Consider the following 19,541-nt stretch of genomic DNA (forward strand, 5'->3'; position numbering starts at 1 on the left):
GACCCAGAGATAAGCCCATATTGCAGTTCAAGTCCAAAGGCTGTCTGCTGCAGAATTTACTCTTGCTTGGGGGAGGTCAAGTCTTTTTATTCTAAGTCTGGCCTTCAACTAATTGGATGAGGCCCACCACCTTATGGAGGACATCTGCTTTACTCAAAGCCCACTGACTAAAATGCTAATGTCATCCAGAAACACCCTCACAGAAACAACCAGAATAATGTTTGACTACATATTGAGGCACTGTGGCCCAGCCAAGTTGATACATAAAATTAACCATCACATTTCCTTTCTCCATTCCCTGCAGCAACTGGTAGTTTACAGTCATGTTCAGTTCTAAGACATTGTAATTATCAGCTAGTAAAAATCTAGTCCAATTTCACATTCTCCTTCCTCAAACTTCAGTCTGATGAGTGTCCTAAGAAACCATTTTAAGGAAGTGAGACAAGTAGGACATGAGCTGTCTTCTTTTTCCCTTCTTTCCCAGTTTTTAGGAATCACCTAAATCACACTTGCTACATCTCTATCCATCTCTTGGGAAATCTTGCTAAGTTACCTAGCACCCACATTTAGAGCTAGGCTATAGGCATCTTGCTACTTATTTTCCGAAGCTTTATCTGAGCCTACAATTTGCAATAGCATTCTAGCTGTCATTTTAAATAGTGTTACATATATCTCCACATAGTTACACATGCTGCTAAAGACTCTTGCATAGGCACACATTCACCCCAGTCTTTAGATGGAATATGTGAGAAATCCAACATTAAGTCTCTTTTGGAACAGTAAGTGATGCAAGTGATAAATAACTTGCAGAAGAAATCAACTAATTCTTTGGAAGTGAGTCGACACCATTAATACTATCCCTGCTTGGATAAATCCCAATTACAGTACTATTTCACACCAGCCATCAACTATTAAATAAACACTATGTAACACAAAAAATTCACTTTAGTGCAAAGACCCAGTTATTCCATCAGGTCATATTTCTATCACACATCTCCCATAATTCTATAATGTTATTATATCACCATTTCTCCTATATGAGAGGGATAATGAATTAAGAGTAGTAACAAACTTACAAATCAACCGTGTGAATAATAATCCTACTCAGTGGTTAATGGAGACTGACATAAAATATTTTACATATGCTGCTTTGTCATGTGTTGCTAATAACTTTTATCATTTCAAAGGTAGATGAAAATATAATGTCAGAAGGCCATGGTGATAGCCCATCTCAGAAAGACTGCCTCTCTACTTCCAACTACGTTTTGGTGCAGTGTTCTTCTCCTTATCAATTTTACTACCAGTACTCACTGTGCATGGGGGGAGATGCATTTTTCTCTAAGATATTGTACTTCACATGGGCATCTATATTATTCTTTTACTGTTAAAATTTTAAATATAGCATTAGATTTTGTATCAATTTAAAAATCATAAAAAGCAGAATTGAAAGACCCATATCCATTACTTGGATGCAACCTGGTAACTTGATGTTAGATAAAAAGTATTACAGTCATAGGTAAATACTAGAAGAAAAATTACAAAAGCAAAATAAAATAATTCTTACCACATTTTTTAGGCTTCCCCCAAGCATGTGCTCTTCTAAAAGGAAATACAAGCTTTACTTCAGAATACTGATTCTGAAGCTAATCTTCTTGGATTTTATTTCCTATATATGCTCTAGAGTACTTTACTTATTCTCTAAATGTCCCAGTTTTTTCATCTATGAAACAGCAATAATAATATAACCCACTATACAGAATTATGGTGAGGATTAAATGAGCTATAAGAAGAGCATTTAGAACAATGACAAAAATATGCTTAATGTTTAAAAAATGTGTCATTGGGCGCCTGGGTGGTTCATGTGGTTGAATGACTGCCTTCGACTCAGGTCATGATCCTGGAATCCGAGGATCAAGTCCCGCATCAGGCTCCCTGCTCAGTGGGGGTCTGCTTCTCCCTCTGATCCTCCCCTTCTAATGCTCTCTCTCTCATTCTCTCTCTCAAATAAATAAATAAAATATTTAAAAAAAAGAAATGTGCCGTTATTATATATTCTTTTAGTAAAATATTTTTGTATGTCCTTCTAAAAGTTATTATTAATCTTGTAGTGTAATTATCCTTTTAAAATTTACAAAAATTTATACAGATATCAACCTACTATCCATATTGTTCTGTACTTTATATATTTTCATTTAATAATATAGCTTGGAAAGCTTTCCATATCAGTGCATAAAAGTCTACCTTAATCTTTTTTACAGATGCAAGCATTCTATTATATGTAGTTATGGACCATATTATATTTAGACAGCCCCTCACTGATATGCATTTAAATTGCTTCCAATTTTTTAATATTATGAACAATGCTTCAGTCAACATACTTGTACAAATAACTTCATGTACTTTGGGAAATATTTCTACAAGGTAAATTCCTAGCTGTGTAATTGCAAGCTCAAAAGATATTCTCATAAATTTTTATAGATAAAAAAAAAAAAAAAAAACAGTCCCATGGACTTATCACATGTAATTACATTTCCAAGAAAACTATATGAAAATATTTTGCTCTCATGAAAGAAATGTTAAAATTCTACTAAGGACATGAGAGAAGACAGATAAACAGAAAAAAAAATCTTATTTCTTCATAGAAGAATTTAATATTGTACAGGTGTTAATATTTCCTTATAAAGTGTTTACATTAAATTAACAATTAAAATATCAACTTGACATTACAGTAATATGAGAAAATGTTATTAGAATGAATTTTAATTTAAAAATTAAGATTATCCAGAAATATTTTTTTTAATAAAATGAAAAATTGAAAGAAACATAAATGACAGGTAGGGAAGGTAACTGTCACAAGAATTAAATGCATGAATAGACTGTAATTGTTTAAGACAGTAAGATGGTACTGGGGCCAGGGGGGGAGGAGATCAATTTCATAGTAAAGGAATAAATACATTGTAATTAAATATATGCATCTTTAGCCAACAAAGGGTACAGTGTTTCAAATTGATGGGACTGTTAGATTTTTAAAAAAATGTTATTGCTTGAAACGCTAAATATTTTGAGTATAATGAATCTGGATCCTTATTTACTTATGGCATGAAAATAATCTGAGTTATACCAATGTAAATATGAAAAGAAAAAGTTATAGAGCAACAGAAGAAAATATGTCCAGATTTATTGATTTAAAAAAAAAAAAAGCAGGGAAGGCTATAAAAGATAAGGTGAACATTTTATTATACAAAGATTAGAAACTGTATAGAGTGAAAAAATATGCTAAGGACCCTGAATTTATACCCAGTTAGGTATAAATACAAAGGAAAGCAATAAACTAGCATTTTCTTGGTTTGTTTTGCTTTAGACTCAAGGAAGACATTGCTTACTTCAGAACAATACAGTTCTTACTCTGAAATACAATGGGATAGAAGAAACATGTTTGTGCATGGTGAAGACAACCTAGGGGCACCAAAAAAAATTTCGGTTTCTTGGTCATGTCCTGTTATATACCCAACTTCTGTAAATGGTAAATTTTGTACATGACTGGATTCTTCCAGGAGCAGGAAAAGATTCAGGATTCTTGCTTAATCCATTCAAATGTAAGGATTATGAAAGCTAGCTCCCTAATTTAATATATTCTAGGTTGGATTCTGACCATTTCAAAAGTTTCCACTTAATTTATTTCTTAGATATGTAACATAAACAAACACCTCTTTTTTTCTTTCTTTCTTTCTTTTTTTCTTTCTTTCTTTCTTTCTTTCTTTCTTTCTTTCTTTCTTTCTTTCTTTCTTTTTTGTGAAAAAAGACAGCTTTATTGTAGCAGAACACTCTTATTGTTATGGCTACCTGAGTCAGAATCCATTTGAGAGTAAATGATGGCTCTGAGTCCAAGCAAAATAAAATACTTTGACCCTTTCTGTGAGATTTCAGTTTGAAATGTTTTATTTGCTGAAGCAGATGTATAATTATAAATACCAGACTAAGCACAAGCCATTTCTTCTTTGGATCCTACCAGAAGAAAATTTACTGAAGTAAACCAAAAATATTTTGGAAAAAAAAAAATCAGCATGTTTCTTCTAAAACGAGAGTGGAGAGATAAAAAATAAATGTTCTTTAGATTAAATCTTTAAGCTTTAGCCTTATTTTTTTATTATTATTTTATATCTACTTTATGAAGACCCTGTAGGAGTCTAAAGCCTGAATCAGCTTTTATGAAACAGAATGTATCAAACTGAGATGCTCTCAGTGGGCAGATCATTTGAAGCTGGTGCTGCCAGAGGAGACACGGGTCTTTTTAGAAACGTTTGCATTTTAGAAAACTCTGTTTTCCCACCTGACCACCAATAAATGGTGAAGTCTTCAAAACTTAACATCTGACAGAGGAAAAGAAAAAGCCGTTGTGTATTTTTGAGGTTTTTCTTTTGTATGTGGGAGGGGAGAATGAGGAGTGAGTGTGGATGGTGGGGGGGAAGTGTTTGTAAAGAAAGATTCCTGTTCTCAACCTAAAATATATAATGAAGTCTACAGAGGAATGATGTCCTATTGTAGACAAATGAAGGAATTTGCCATTCTGGGTTAATTTTGCAGAGTACATTGGTTTACATGGCTTATGCTGCACCCGGTGCCAATAGTTTAAGTAATTATTTTAGTGAGAAAGAAAAGAAAAGAAAATCAACAAGCTAGGACTACGGAAAATCTCTGGTCTGTATTGTGTCACTTCAGGAGCTCTCAGACAGTGGGCTGAAGCCATCAGTAGCAATCCTATTTCCTTTAATTGAGTGTTCATTGAAGGCTAGTGCTGTTCTAATGTGCCTTCAATGTGTTGAATACTCATCACAACCTGTGAGGCTGATGTTTCTAATATGCCCCCTTTATTTTTTGGAGAACAGAAGCACAAAGAAGTGGAAGAATTAGGTCAAGGTTGCATTTAGTGGCAGAGCTTGAATTCAAAACCAGCTGTCTTCTTCCAAATCTGCGCAGTCCAAAAAACCCTCTGTATTGATTTTGCAACATCTACTGATGTGGTTGTTCTTACTACTGCTTCTTGTTCCTTTAAAATCTTTTAATGTCCAAAAGTTATCCAGTACCCTTTTAAATCTCAAATTGAAATTGCTTCCAGAATTTCTGCCAGTTACATGGTTTGGTACATCCATAGTTGTATAAATAAAAGGGCTCAATTTCTACTTTCCCAAAATTTACATTTTACTTCTCAGCTCTCAGCTATAGTCTGGGAATATTCAACCTGTGCCTTTCTTTTAGGACTTTTGATAGAAGCAGGCATTTAGATGTTGTTTAGTATCTATAATATCATCCATTATGGTACATGTAATCCATTTAGCACAGCCATATTATCTTTGCACTGAGCACTTGCTTGGTAGCACGATCAAAACATTATCAAGACGGAGAAGAAAGAAGAAGAAGGAGGAGGAGAAGGAGCAGTAAAAGAATGCCAAGCTCCTTAAACCCCAACCTCTGCTTGGCAGAAATGTGCTTTATTCACTCTATAACGGTTTTCTGTCTAACTTTTAAAAATAATTAGTCCAGGGAGGATACTCAGCTGGGTGGTCGAAGACTGGCTGTGTTTTACGGCAGAGCATTTTACAGTTAAAGTATTATGATTGCATTAGTGTAGTTGTGTCAAGTGACCTTGCTATTTTACATCTTGAGCAATTTTACATCTTGAGCAATATTTTACATCTTTGTGCTTCTTAGAGATGAGCAAAATGCTAGGCCCCAGAGTGTGGAAAATTTCTTGTTGTTTAAAAACACTTCTATTTGGAATGTATGTTCTCTCCCCATTTCCTGCTCTTTTTTTTCCTATGCCTGAAAATTTATCATCCTATTCCCAGCTCCAACTCAATTTATCAAAAAGGCTTCCAAGAGCAAATCTAACCATCAGAGGTCTGTATCTACCAATTAGTAGTGATATGATCTTGGACAAGTTCCTTAACCTCTTGAAGCCTCAGGGTTTTTTTGTTTGTTTGTTTGTTTTGTTTTGGTTTGTGTTTTTTGTTTTGTTTTGTTTTGTTTTGTTTTTCTGTACAGAATGGATAATTTTGTAGTTCCTCCATCCTAAATTGTATGTTTTGTTTTCCCCTCACATTTTAACATTATTGAAAGTGTGATTCATCTTAGGACTATTGGACATTCCCTGTAAACATATCTTTTTTTTTTTTTTGCCTCATACATCTATTTTAACATCATAACAAATTAAATTGTTAAGTGTTATGAAAAAGAAAAGCCCTGAAGAAAAGAGTAAAGAAAGGAGATCTGGGGAAAGATCTCTGTTTAGACTAGGATTTTTCAACCTCAGTGCTATTAACATTGGGGATGGATAACTCTTTGTTGTAAGAAACCATTCCCAGCCTTGTAAGATGTTTAGCAGCAATCCTGGCCTCTACCCACTAATGCCAATAGCATCTCAGTTGTTGTGACAACCAAAAATGTCTGCAGATCCTGCCAAAGGGACAAAAATCATGCCCAGTTGAAAAAACACGGGTCTAGAGAGAGGAAATAGTAAACGAAAGCCCTTGAGATAGTAATGAGCTTGGTATGTTCACGAAAGGAGGCCAGGGTGGCTAGAGTACAAGTAGCAAGTGGAAGGAGAATAGGGGATGTGGCTAGAGCCACATCTGTGCATGCAGTTTTGTGGGCTCCAATAAAGAGGTTGGATTTTGTTCCGATTTGAGGGAGAGTGTTGGTTTTGGGCAGAGAGAGACTATGATTTATTTCATTTAATTTCTCCTCCATCTGTTCCTTCTTTTTTCCTCTTTCTTCTTCCCTTCCCATTCTTTTCTATCAACCTATCTGGACACAATTATCAAGCTATCACTCAGTCACACCCCAAATTAAGCATTTAATATGCCAAAATCCCAAAGGGATCGATTTGCACAATTAAAAAAAAACAGGGAGGACAAGAAAATAATATTTCTGGAGGAATGTGATAATGGTAACTCCAATGAAGATGGTGTGGGATGCAAGATGGTTGGGAGAAAGAAGGTGCGGTTGGGAATGGATGGATGGAGACATGAGGCTACTCCAGGAAACGGAAAATTTTAAGCAAATTTTTTTTTTTTTAATGAGTGGGAGCAAAAAAGTGAGTATTACTTCTTTGTGATATGTAATCTGAGCCTTTGAGTTGTCCTTTTAAGAAAATATACAGTAAGGATACATAACCTTCCAGAGTTTTTATATGTAGGTTCCTTTCCTTTTTGGTGTACAAAGAAGCAAACAGATAATAAGGTAATTCACCTTTACTAGGGAAGTTTATCTGTCTCCTCCATTTTTTTTTTTTTTTCCCTTGGTATCAACAGCAGTGCAAAGAGAACCTTGTGGCTTTTAGCAGATGAAATATTATCCTACACTATAATTATAATAAAAATGCATTTTACTCTGTACTTTAATGACTCTAACCTAAATTTTTAATGTTAGAATATACCATTTAACTGACAATTAAATTGTTTTTATCTTTATATTAAGCTACTGACTGGAAACTACTGATTCTCAACTTTGACTATACAATGGAATTGGCTGAATACTTGAATAAATCACCAGTGGCTGGAGTCCTGACCCAGAGAATTTAATGTAATTGATGTGTGTTGTGGCCTGAGGATCATTTTTTTTTTTTTTTTAAGTTCTCCAGGTGACTGTAATGAACAGCCTTGACTAAAAACCCCTGGATTAATCCTTGCAGAACAGAGTCTAGAACAATGTAAGTGCTCATTAAAGGACTGGCAAATAAATCAAGATAATAATTCTTAAAATTTTCAGGAAGAATGTTGGTATCTTGCTTGTGTTTTTCCAAATATTTTTCATTAAATGAGAAAATAATACAAAACAAATTATAACTCATAAAGAAAGACATAAATGTTATTTTTTCTTCCTTATATAATACTTTCAATAATGCAATGAGCACAGAAAATGCTTTTGGGTTCAGTAATTTTTTTTTAATTTTTTATTTTTTATAAACATATATTTTTATCCCCAGGGGTACAAGTCTATGAATCACCAGGTTTACACACTTCACAGCACTCACCAAAGCACATACCCTTCCCAATGTCCATGATTCCACCCCCTTCTCCCAACCCCCCTCCCCCAGCAACCCTCAGTTTGTTTTGTGAGATCTAAGAGTCACTTATGGTTTGAGGAAGTGGTGATGCAACATAGGGGCTTAAGTGGGTAGAACAAGATGGAATTGGGAGGGTTCAGTAATATTTTTAAATGGGTCTGTCTTTAATGACTACGCCATACTGCTAAGCTAGTTTGTATCTTTATTTGGGAAAAACTGATTTCACATCGAAAATTTCATTCACGCGAACAAGGTAATGTTGACATATCATAAGTCTTTAAATCATTTCCATAATAGAAAACTCCAGAATAAGGTGTTGGCTATGTTGGTTGTTACAGTAATAGTACTGGATGATTTTAATAGAATGGTTATTATAGTACATCTATTGATATTTCTTGAAAACTGAAGTTTACAATATGACTAATAACCTTAAAATGATTTCGTATGGCTGATTCTTTGGAACCACATCCAGACTTCACAGGAGCAGTGCTGAATTCACTACGAATGCAACCAACTAGCATTGAGATTCACAGCAGAACGTGAATGTGAACTAGCCATTTGTTTTCTAGCCAATCTGATTTAGGTGTAATCCATACTAGCGTAATTAGACTCTTCACTCGGTGTGCTTTTCCAAGTCTCTGTTCTTGCTGAAGGACAAAATATTTCTAGAAAGCTATCCAATATAGAATTAGCAAATTTGAAAAAAAAAAGAGCAAGTCGCTAAATACATATGATATCCCATTTTTATTTAATGAATATCTAGAGAGAGATGTTACTATATAAAATAATAATTAACAGTAATCACCTCTGAATTGTGGGATTATGGTGAAATCAAGGTTATAATTTTTACCTGAATGTGTTATTTTTATAACAGACGTATAATGCAAATATAAAAATAAAAATAAAATCCAAATATCACATGCTCACAAATAAGGTGTTTTTTCCAAACACAGTGGTGCATAAGAAGTTCCAGTACACTTTTTTTTAAATGTACCATTCTTTTCTAGCAAAATATAAAATGTCACCATACAAAACAAAACAAAAAAACAAAACAAAACAAAAAAACTAATGCACACGTTCTTAATTTTAATGTGTTCTTTAAGGAAGTGTTCAGCCACTGCTGCGTTAGTTACAAGGGTTTGGTGAGATATTTTAAAAATTAAAAAAAAAAAGTCTGAGGATAAGGGGAAAGAGTCTTGTAGAAGTATCTACTTTTAAAAATAGATTCCTAATATATCAGTGTTAAAGGAATTGCACTGCTGGCAATTACATATATTTACCTCTCACCCCAAGGAAATAACTACATTGTTAGGCTGGAATAGGATTTAACACATCATGTTTCTTTTCACTTGGTTTTTAAAGATATATTTTAATGTAACTGCATGTCATCATTTAGCCTTCACTATTTTCCTTTCATGTATCCTTAGAAAATGAACGATTACGGCCATGAAAGCATTTACAAAAATGCCCTGTGCTTTCAGGCTCTCCATTTTGGTCACAATTTTGGCAATAAAAAGAGATAAAAAGGACCCATCTATAATAACATTATTATTAATGTCATAGAATTTCTATGCCAGTTCTTTGGCTGGTCATGAATTCAGCTAATTACTTATTCGTATTTCTATCACTACATTCTCTGATCACTTCCACTAATTTTGATATTTTTCTCAAATCTCTGCTTCATATATTCATTCACTTATCTGTTCCTCTTTTATTGAGTATGTGTTCATATTAATGTCCTGTACTTTGGTTCTTTATATCATTTTTTTCAATCATATGAGTGACGATATTTACCATGTATTGGCATAATACTCAAAATGTATCACTTATAAAAGACTCACTTTGATTTTGATGCCAGTGGTTAGAGGAATACACTTTCAGAAACATTTACATATTTCCTTATAATCTTAATTATAATTTTATGAGAACCCTTCCTGGTTCAACCAAGTTGTTATTTTCATTAGGACAAGAACTGTCTCTTAGAAGTCTTAGCTTCCTTTTGGTGTCTTGGCAACACCGTTCATCCACTCTAGGTGTTCAATAAATATTTGATTCACTGGTAAATTATCCACTTTGTAAACATGTATCAAGAGAATACATTTTCCTATTATCCATCAAGAGACTGTGAGTGAGAGAGACATCCTCTGGAGAAAAGCATTATGAATCTTGTGGGGGAAAAAAACAAAAAAAAGTAGGCAGAACACAGGCCCTGAGAGTCAGACCCCAATCCAGGTACAAGTAGCAAAAAGTACCCAAACTTTCAGGGCCTCCCTGTGTGAAACAGATACTGCCATCCGACCTGACTCAGTTCAGGAGTCTGGGTATGAGGATACTCTGAAGTTCCTTCCTATTCCTGGATATCAGACTCTACAGATTCCTTTTGGTAATAGGAATGCATCAGCCTCCTTATGTGCAATTGGCAATTGTGCTTAATCTTTATCCTGCCCGTATGTAGCAGTGGAATATTTTCTCCCTGAAATAGGCAGTGTACCAAAAAAGCAGTCTAATAAATCTGTAGGCAAGATGCCATTGAACTAAAGATAAAGAATTCTTTAATGATCTTAATCAAGAGAGCTTATCCGTGATGTTCACTGAACTTTAATGTAAAACCCATAACTGAAAGCTGAGATATGATGAGTGGGGAATGTTCCCAACCTGATTAAACCTAAAGCCCATATGGCCAGTACGGATGGCAGTTTGCTAGATTCCATTTTGAACTTGTACCTCAGTAGATAATTTGACCTTGGTCCAGAAGATAGCAGAAAGGGAAAGGCATAGACAAACACTGTAGGTATTTTTGACGCTTTATAGGAAGTGCTGGGGTGCCTGGATGGCTCAGATGGTTAAGCATCTGCCTTTGGCTCAGGTCATGATCCTGATGTCCTGGGATTGAGTCCCACATCAGGAGCTCTGCTCCTTGGACAGCCTGCTTCTGCCTCTGCCTCTGCCTCTCTCTCTCTCTCCATCTCTCATGAATAAATAAATAAAATCTTTTAAAAAAGGAGTATCTATTTTTTATTATAAATGATATTAATATTAGGTGCATTGTGTATACCTGCCCTGGGAACAATGTATATGTATGAACTCATACTTTCAAAAGCAAAGTTCTCTTGGATATCAAAAATATTTTATACTTAATGAAACTGAGGGCTCAATGAGCTTAAGTGTATCGAACAAATTCCTGTAGCTTTTCCTGTGGCAGGGCTGAAATCAAACCCTCGTTCCAAGATTATTTCTCCATAAATGCTTGGTTCTGTGGCTCTGTGACTGTTACTTCCAAATTTGTAAGACATTATAGTAAAATAAATAATTCTTATACTTTAATGTTTTATAACCTGAAGTGAAGAAGCTATTTTATTTGATATGTAATGTCAATTCCTTTACAGGTTTGTGGCTCTTTTATAATTAATTTTGCATATTCTATCTTATTTGATTATCATAATAATATGGAGTAGATATTTTATTTGCAAATATGAGAAAATTAAGGCTCTGAGAAGCATTGGCATTAGCTTAAAGTCCTAGAGTTAATAAATAGCAAAGCATTATTGCCTTAGTTTTCTATCATATAACATATTACCATAAATGTAGAGGCTTAACACAACATCTATTCATTAGCTCACAGTTCTGGAGCTCAGAAGTCTGGGCACAGAGTAACTGGATTTAGAGTGATGGAAGGCTGAAATCAAGGTGTGTCCTTTTCTGCAGGCTCTGTAGAGGAATGTGCTTTGAAGTGCCCTTGACCAAAATCAGTTACTTCCGGTTGTAGAACTGAGGTCCCATTCCCTTGCTGGTCGTTATCCTTTAGCCTCTCTCAGCTAGGGACCACCTACATTTCTTGCCAGGTAGGCTTCCCTATCTTTAAGCCAGCAACTGAGAACCTTTCTCAGTTAAATCCTCCTTGTGCTCCTAATCCGTCCCTCTATCCCTGATCTCTAGACCTGGTTTATGTGATTAGGTTAGGCCATCTCAGATCATTTTCTTGTCTTAAGATCAACTGTGCTATATAGTAAAACCTCCTTAAGGGGCTAAAATAGATCATATTCATAGTTCCTGGGATTATTCATGGGGGTGGGAATGAGGTGGGGGAGCCATTTTAGAATACTGTTGTAATAAGTACGAACACCCAGGGGTCTTGTTAGTAAAATGGGCATTATGGCTCTGTCTCATGAGAGGTTTATACTTCCGTAGGCTATTACCATTTAGGTTGGCCATATCACTTACTATGACCAAGGAACCATAACCTAAAGTAACATATTACTATTTGATGAAGCTCTGAAAGCCCCAAGGTGTTTTTCCAGAATTCTTTTCCTCCTGTTTAAGGCCAGTATAACCCAGCTATGAGCTGCTTTTTCAGCATGGGTCCTGGAATAAACAAGACTCATGGAGACAAACCATAGCAGATATGCAGCATATACCATGGGTAAGAAACCAACCATCCTGATTACAGGCTACTGATGATTTGGAGGTATCTGCCACCACAGCGTAACTTTTAAAAAAAAATAATTGAAATAAAAATTGGAACCTAAAAGTAGGATTGTTATGAATAATAAAGGAATATATAAATAAAATAAAATTGGGTATTGGCTTTACATCCAGCTGGTAGGTGGCAATGAAACTCAATAATTATTGGAAGGTGGAAAGATGGTGACCAATGTTATCTAGTTGTAAAACGAAAAGAAAATTGGGTGATATGGATAAATCATGTATATGTTTTTTAGCCTCAGTTTTTCCATCTATAGCATGGGACACCACTTCTATTTTAATTTCAGAATTATGGCATTTTCTAATGCAAAATAGAGTTCTACATTTTTGGTTCCTAAAGTACCAAAGATTGGCCTCTCTGATTTCAAGCAGGAAAAAAACCACTTAATTTTCCTAAACAGTAATCAGTTTATGAGTAGTAATAGTAATGATAATGCCTTATGATTATTAGGCTCTTATTATATAATAGACACTTTCCTAAACAGTTGAGCATGCCTCCTCGTAATTGATTTTCACAACTATCTTGTAAGGAAATAAATGGAGGAAACAAAATAGGAATAGTTTCCTTATGCCCACAGATCTAGTCTAGAATTAGCCCATTTGTTGTTACGCCAAAGCCCAACTCTTATTTCAGATTTTTAATACATATTTTCTACATCCCCATCTCTAACATGGCAGATTTGGAAATACAGACTTCTCAATAACATCTTCAAAACTGAAGACAAAATAATTGTAATTTTTCAAGTCTGACTCTTGATTTAGAGCCATTTTTGTGATTTTGGGGGCAGGGTAGCCGATGTGATTATAGGCTTTTTGAAAACAAACCCCATTTTTCCTCCTTCAAACATTATCTTGAGCTAACTCGCATATCCTTTCCTCATCCTGCATGTCTTATACTTAAGTTCTTGCTCTTTCCTCTGTCACAGATAGTCTCCATTCTTTGTATCAGTTTTTGTTAAAATCTGAGGCAGTCCTTGACATTCATTTCTATAGCTGCCTCCTGCTAAATTTCTAAATATATCTCACTTTCCTTTGAGTTCCCATAGCACTTGGAACTCTTTTGGCACTTAAAGAATCTTGGGTCAGTGGGACAAAGTGAGGACTTTGGAGTCAGACTATGGCCAATCCCTCAAAATATTGAACTGTTCAGAGCCTCAGTTCTTTGTTCTGTGAAAGGGGAAAATATTATGCACCTCACAGTTATTCTGATAGTGAGATAATGTACCTAAAACTTCTCGTGCAATTTCTGAAATCTATTTAGCAGCATTAGTAAAAGTTTGTCAACAGCAGTATTATTACAATAATGATAAAAATCAGAGGGGCTTTGGGAAAATGTGAACACTGAAATGTAATCACTAGTGAAGAAATGAGCTTCCCACTCTGTTACAGACAGTAACTGTGACTTTTTTTTTTCTTTTGTTGCTATGACACTGCTCAGTTAGGTCACCCTCAGTGAACACTGATGTCATTCTGCCCTCAAGTAGCAAAAGAGTTTGGAAAGTTAGAGAATAGAGAATGAAAGGAAGCTTATAATCCACAATTCAGAATTTTGTTTTTCCTTTAGAATAACTTTAATTATAATCTCTTCTGGCTTTCACTTGACAGAGAATTTGGAGAGAAAAAGAGGAATGGGCATATAATTTAGTGAATCCCATTTGCCACTGCATTCATAGATCCATATGTTCATCATATATGTAAAGCCTATTTTAAGTTCATTTTTGCACATGTGCCCCCAAATTATTTCCACCTTGCATATCTTTATGATAACCCCAGAAATTTAGTTTTTAACAAAGGGTAGAGCTTTAAACCTTTTACTAGTCTAAGTCTAGTTTATTTTGTTTTTATTTTTCACAATTTTCTTATCAATGGCTTTTAGAATATTATTTTCAAGCAGCCTGAACTGATTATGATTACTATTTTTATATCCCAGGGTGAACAAATATATATATTTGTTCAGAATTTTATATATATATATATGTATATATATATATATATTTGTTCAGAATTTTACATATATATATATATAATTCTGCAAATAATTAACCATTTGGAAAAAGGCAGGTAACATTCAAAAGTAATAGGAAACATTAACTGGCACTGTGACTGAACAGTTGTCTACTTCTCAATATGAAAGGTGGGTAAGAAAAAGCCTTTATGTGAATTCTCATCTGTTACCAACCCAAACTTAAATTTGAATATTCCTTCATGTTCATTCATTTCTAGAAAATACATATACCTCTCTAACTAACTTATCTCATATCTTCTTCAAGTATAGAGAAAAGAAGAAAAAGAACTGCATACTGTAGTTAGAATGCACTGTTTACAGTGGAGGCATCTGTCACATAGCTTTATCCACATCCTGAGCCCAAAACAATAGTTACATTGTTTTAAGTCCCATTTTGTCTTTAAAATATGGATTCATCCTTTCCAGGGATTCTAGAATCATTAAGGCATCATTTAACAGTTCAGTATTTAAATTATCTCCACAACAATTGACTCAAATTCGATGTCAGAGGAAAGAGAAAATCAACAATTTTTTTAATTATTGCTAAAATTGTTGAATTTTCCCCTAATAATATATGCAGGTTTAATTTAAATCTCATAAACATGAAGGTCACTAAGTCAGAGACCCCAAATGCAAGCCCAGATCGTGTTCATTTCAGTAGGTCACAAAATCTCATTTTGGTAGACACGCATCGTCTGCGATAATGCCTTGATTAAAGTGACCCGAAAGGGGAAAATGTGTATTTGGGCTGTGGAATGAGCTTATCATTACTTCTGAAGAAGTGAAGCAATCAAGAGTTTTATCAGTTTTATCACTTCTTCTCCCTCCTACAGATCTTTGAAGGGAAACTTGTGATTAGTGATTATTTATATTAAAACAGATATGGCAGAAAATAAAGACCACCTAACGAAAGGAAATATATTCTAGTGAACTTCTCCTGCATCTAAATAGCAAGCCTAAAATTATGAAGCTTAATACTATTAAAACAGTATTAGTACTTCAGTATTTGAAAAACACATATGTATATTACTTCATTTAAATTTTTGAGAAGGAAGAAAACAGGTAGAAGTATGGAAAACCCAAGACACAAGTAGGCAAATATACCTGTGTCCAATCACACAAGTTTCTCAATTTCTAATTATAACATGAGACCCTGTGTATTTCAAATAATCTGTACAGGATGTTAGGATCCAGGGTTCCCTGCAATTGCTAACATTGCTCAGTGACCTAAGAGGTACCAGTGGACTAGGAGGCACTCACGTACCCTTTTGCCAGTGATTGTTGGAACCTTTAAGGGACACAAGAGCACAAATGCCCAGGCTTGCAAATTCTGCTTCACTAAAATGTGCATTTAATGAGGACAATGACTATACACTTCAGCAGTGCCTGGCATAGAGTGTATACTTGCTAAATATTTGTTAATGCTTCAAGAAAACCTACTTTCCACAATACATGTACAGCCTCAAAATCTCCCAACCTCTGTCAATACACACTCCCCTTTCTACCTTAGTTTCTTCATCTAGTTTATGGGAATGTAACTCTGTGACTTTCCAAGATCACATGCAGAATATCACACATGAAGTCATAAAATGGAAATAAGATTAATTATGAATGAGAGCTGGTGAAGGACACCACTACAAGAAGCTACAAACTGAGTGACATTTTAAACAGACTCCTTGATTACAATGCTTTATGTAGAAGAGGTGGAAAGATATACCACTTCTAAGCCCTTAACACAGCAATGCTTAAATAACCAGCTTTGAAAGACTAACAATTGATTTTAGCTCTACCTCAGCAACAGCATAACAATGTCACAAACACACACACACAAAGCTGAAGACCGTGTTGAAATATTTGCATCTTAGATATCTTCTAAAAAGCAATATGAGCACAAAAGATGCCACTGCTGCTCCAACACATGAGCCTTTGATGTTCCCTCATCTTTACATCATAGAAGGAGCTCAAAGGGTTAATTAAAATTTAATGATATCGGCAGTACTTTGAAAAAGTTATGAACTTGGGCGAGATCAATCACTTTCTTGGACTGCCTGACTTCAAAGCCGACATTATGCAAAAGGAGAGAGGGGAAAACTGCTCCCATTCTGAACTGAATTCATAAGCAAGGATTTTCTCATTAGTGGTCTGTTCATGGAGGAGATTCCAAGTTCAAACTAAAAAGAGGTAAGATGCCAAAAAGTGGTTAATCTGAATGTTAAGCCTTTGATGCTGATCGCATTTATGTTTGAATGAACACGTTACCAGAAGCATCGAAATTGAAAGACCCCAGATCAGGAAATTTAGGATTAGGGGGAGCTAAACAGCTTTTCCTTTTTTTTTTATTTCTGCTTTTGGAATCACAGTTTGTTTGGCTGGGTTTAGCAAAAGAAGAAACAAAGAAAACCAAACTAATTAACTTGTTTACTCATTTTCAGTGACATTCTATAGAATGACATTTACGATGACTAATTTAACTTCTGTCAAAATGTAAACTTTAGGCTGTCTCTTAGATCTTTTCTTACTTATGTCATCCTTACCAAAGCCCCCTAATCATACTTTCACTCTGTCTCTCTGAAGTCCACTTATTTATAAGGATAAAGGGTAATGTGTTTTTCAACAAGGGAAGATATATATATATATATATTTTTTTTTTTTCTACACATGTGGTTATGCTTCATTTGGGGTTATTCAGTGAAGTGAATATGGTCATTTTAGAACAAGTTATAAAAATATAAGAAATGCTTGTTTTGAAATAATTATGAATTGTCACTGAAAGCCAGGAAAATTTCCCAGCCTGGCCCTGAAAAGACCACATGCAATCAACTTCTGCTATTTGGTAACATCTTCCCTTAAACATGTGGCCACCAAACATTCATGGTGAAATAGGAAGGGAAAATCAGCAAGCATCATATGTATTTCTTTGTTTATTTGTTTTTAGCATCATATATTTGAAAGTGAGATTTAGATTGGATGCCTATTCAGGAAAGATTGTGAGAAAATGAAAAATTGTATATATTCTCATCTGCCACAATGTTAATAGAGAAATCAAATCATAGTGCCTAATTTGGGAAAAGTTGAAAATATGCTCGATTTCTTCTGGTATACCTTTCCCTCTAGTTATCTTTTTCACTATGGAAGAATAAGATTTCCATGAGATCTTAAATTTAAATGGTCTGTTGGAATTTGTTGGAAACTTACAACATGATTGTTAATTAGTTTGAATGATGGTTCGGGAGCACTTATGTTTGTATATTCTCAGGTAATTACCTTACTCTTATGAATGTATTTGATCCATTTGTAAACTGCAGAATCACCGGTGGACTCTTAAAGATTCAACAGTCAAAGAACGCCTATTGGTTCAATTTTTTACCTGATTAAATAAAACATCTAAATTAAAATCATCATTTGTAATTTTGACTCCCTTTTTATTCAAAATTTTGATCTGAAGCAAGGAAGGATTATTCTATAGTGACTCTAAAGGTAGAGGTGGGCTGACCTATTCAACTGCACAGAGGGGTCCCGAAGGTGATGGACATGCACAGAAGGTCAGGCATAGGACAATTACAAGTATGTAAAGATCTGCTAGCTCAGCTAAAGTCTTCCACATTTTATGAATTTTAAACTACCATGAACACTTAATAAAACACACCTGGTGGTGAGATTCAGCCAGCGGTTGCCTACTGGAAACTTCTGAACCATACCTGATTTTTGTGAGTTAAATATAATGATTGTGAGATATACAAACATTGATGTTCTCCATATTTTCAGAAGCTTAACAAAACACTTCCTTTCCTTATATACTGTTTATTCATGTCTATTCTCTGGTTCATTAAGAAGCAGCAGTAGGTGTTTTTTTCAAAAATCCCTTTTTCATAATTTCAAAAAAAAAAATCCCCCTACCATCCATACTTTTTATTTTCCCTTTTTTTGTTATTCATTTTTTTTAAAATTACAAAATAAAATAACTTACTGCATCCATTCCTCCTTATTCATCCTCTGAAGAAAGGATGTTTGAATGATTACTGTTCTTATAACCATTTTTTATTTTCTTTCATTTATTTCTGAACATATTTAACCTCTTACATAATACATAGGTAAATGATATAGTAAGCAGAATATACTATGAAAAAGAGCATAGGATAAATATAAGTTTGAAATATTTAGAGGTGGGGAGGAGATATGGGTACACCGGTTACAGTTTTAAATTGGATGAACATGGTTAACACACTGAGAAGCGGATATTTAAGACCTAAGACAGTGAAGAGGTGAATGAACATTCAAGGAGAAGAGTATCTCGTATGAAAAGAGCCCAGTGACACCTAAAGGAGAGAATGGCTGTCATATGCAAAATGAAGAAACTGGTGTGGTACAGGAGGCAAGGAGAGCTTATAGACGCCAGGACTCTGTATCAAGCCCTATTTCAATGCACCTTGAGCAGAGCTATTTGATAGAGTTCTATTAGCTTCCTTTATTCTGTCCCCATCTTCCCACCCATCTAGTGTTCTTCCATTTCCCTACCTTAGTCTTGTTCCTTCTTTCCTATATTTTTCTCTAACAGGACTCTCAACTACAGCATAAGGATTATTTTTTTTTCTAAATCCTATTATTTTTACTTCTCTAAAGAAAAGAATCAACATAGAACAATGTCTAAAAACAGACAAATAAATTTAGCAGGACATTTTGCTAATGATATAGAAGATAACAACCAGACTTTTCATCTCACACATACTTTTACCAATCCTTGAGAGGCTCATAAATATTTATTATACCTGCATTGCCAAGCCATACTTGAACTCTCAGTTTGGGGTTCATTTCATATTCCTTCCTGTTGGTACTGTGTTTATACTTAAAATTATGAAGTTTTCAAATGAGGTGGCACTAAATTTCACTGGGGTACAGGGAAGAGAAGAGGCTTTTTATTTAATTATTCCTGAAACTTTTGGCTCATTTGTATATTATAATTTCTTTCTTGGAATCACCTGTCTCCATCTT

The sequence above is a fragment of the Mustela nivalis genome (genome assembly GCF_964662115.1).
Source record: "Mustela nivalis genome assembly, chromosome: 3".
NCBI classification, from domain to species: domain Eukaryota; kingdom Metazoa; phylum Chordata; class Mammalia; order Carnivora; family Mustelidae; genus Mustela; species Mustela nivalis.